At 47.8% G+C, this 2,431-nt stretch overlaps 1 protein-coding gene across 2 annotated transcripts in view; it reads right to left on the reverse strand.

The window, feature by feature from the left end:
• The window catches only part of ak7b (adenylate kinase 7b), a 44,551-nt gene that overhangs the window by 14,315 nt on the left and 27,805 nt on the right, over positions 1-2,431 (reverse strand). The window lies entirely within an intron of this gene.

Below are 2,431 nucleotides of genomic sequence, written 5' to 3' on the forward strand. Positions count from 1 at the left end.
CGACCGTTCGCTCCAGTCTCTCTCTGTCCCGGGCCGAGATGCTGGCTGACCTAGCAACAATGCCATAATGGATGGCCGAAGCCACCACCGAGTTGTAGAATGTCTTAAGGAGTGACCCCTGAACCCCAAAAGACCTCAGTTTCCTGAGTAGGAAGAGTCGGCTCTGTCTCTTCCTAATCAGGGCGTCCGTGTTGGTTGACGTGTCGAGTTTATTGTTTAGAAGAACACCCAGGCACTTGTCGGAGGCAACCCTCACCCTCTCTATGTCCATACCCTGGATGTTCATCAGTGCTGGTGAGGACTGTTGCCTGCAGAAATCCACAACCAACTCCTTAGTTTTCCTAGGGTTGATCTGGAGTTGATACTGCTGGCACCAGTCCACAAAGTCCTTCGTCAGTCGCTTGTACTCCCGATCGTCACCCTCTGTAATGAGGCCAAAAATCGCAGAGTCATCGGAGAACTTCTGAAGGTGGCAGGTTGGAGTGGTGTGTCTGAAGTCCGAGGTGTAGAGGATGAACAGGAATGGAGCCAGAACAGTCCCCTGCGGTGCTCCAGTGCTGCAGAGAAGCCTGTCCGACTCACAGCTCTGTGCCCTCACGTACTGTGGCCGGTTTGTGAGGTAATCTGTAATCCAAGATATGAGGTGGTGGTCCACTCCGGCGTTCTGCAGTTTGTCCCCCAGTAAGTTGGGCTGGATGGTGTTGAAGGCACTGGAGAAATCAAAGAACATGATTCTCATCGTGCTCCCAGCCTTCTCCAGGTGTAACAGCATTGAGTGGAGGAGGTCGATGATGGCGTCCTCCACGCCGATTCCAGGCTGATAGGCAAACTGCAGCGGGTCCAGTGCCGAGCTTACTAGCGGTCGAAAGTAGGTCAGGACAAATCTCTCCGGCGTCTTCATGAGGTGAGACGTCAGCGCCACCGGTCTGTAGCTGTTCAGCTCCTCAGGGTGGGGGGTCTTGGGCACTGGGACCAGGCACAAAGTTTTCCACAGCTGTGCCCTCTTCTTCTTCTACTCCTTCAGGAGGGACTTTATGTCAGGCTTAATCCATGGTTTGTTCTTGGAAAAACACCGCACAGTCCTGTGCGTGTGTTAAGAAAAGATCTTTTACTCAATTCAGATTTTTTTCTGCCTGGCTTTCGGCGAATGCGGACACTTTTTTGCTCTGCTCAGGACCAACCAACCTCCTTACTTCTCTGCTTGCACACACATCAAGGCATAAAATCTATGTCTTAGATCAGTGGTGTCAAACATACGGCCCGCGGGTCGGAACCGGCCCCCAAGGAGATTCGATCAGGCCCGCAGGATAACTTAAAAGTGAAAAAAATGCATAAAAGACACGGAATTAATATTTTTAATAAGGTGCAATTAATGGTTTATCCGCTAGGGCAGGGGTCCCCAACCCCCGGGTCATTTGGTGCCGGGCCGCACAGAAAGACTAAATAACTTACATGACTTCCTTTTTATTCATTTCGGAATCTGAAAGATGTTTTATTTTGAAAAATTACTGGATTTTCTGTTATATCCGTCAACAGTATGTCACTCTTGACGCAGGTGAAGGAGGCGCTACTCGGTCAAGTGATAGGTTATCACTGAAATGAATCCCGAAGAGAAGGCACGGAGACGGACAAACACGTATCAGTATTTGTTTACTGTGAAAACCATTCATCAAGTGTGCGTTTTAAAAAAACAACACCACAGCTCTCCTTTTTTCAGAGCTGCAACAAAAACCTATTTAATAAAGCAGCAACACAGTTCACTAAACCAACAGCAAGTTATAACATTGAAAGCATGTCTCCAGCAAGGAGCCATTTTGGGGTCGACATATTACCGTAATGACCATACACAAGAATAAGAATCAGAATCATCTTTATTGGCCAAGTATGTAGAACACACAAGGAATTTGTCTCCGGTATAACACGCTGCATTCGTATCATCATAAACAAGGACATGACAAATAGGTATGGAAGGACATTTCGTAATGTAAGTGAATCGTAGTGCGGTGGTACCATCCTGTGACAACTGTGAGACAATGTGCAAAGTATCAAGCAGAGCTAAAGTGATCAGCGGTACAATACAATACTATGACAGTTTGTACAGTTGGTGCAGATAATCATTGAACCATTTTAGAGTGACCAGTAGCAGTATATGTTGTACAAGTAGAGTTACTATGTCAGTGACTGTTTAGGGAGTTAATGGCTAGAGGGATGAAGCTGTTTAAGTGTCTGCTGGATTTGGTGCGCATGGATCTGTAGCGCCTGCCTGAGAGGAGTAGCTGGAAAAGGTGGTGGGCAGGGTGCGGGAGATCCAGGAGGATTTTCCGTGCCCTTGTCTTGATTCTTGCAGTGTGCAAGTCCTCAAGAGTGGGTAGGGCGGTGCCAATGATTTTTTTCGCCGCCCTAACTGTCCGTTGAAGTCCGATTTTGTCGT

This window comes from Hippocampus comes, unplaced genomic scaffold, assembly GCF_001891065.2.
Source record: "Hippocampus comes isolate QL1 unplaced genomic scaffold, H_comes_QL1_v1.1 scaffold254, whole genome shotgun sequence".
Taxonomy (NCBI): Eukaryota; Metazoa; Chordata; class Actinopteri; order Syngnathiformes; family Syngnathidae; genus Hippocampus; species Hippocampus comes.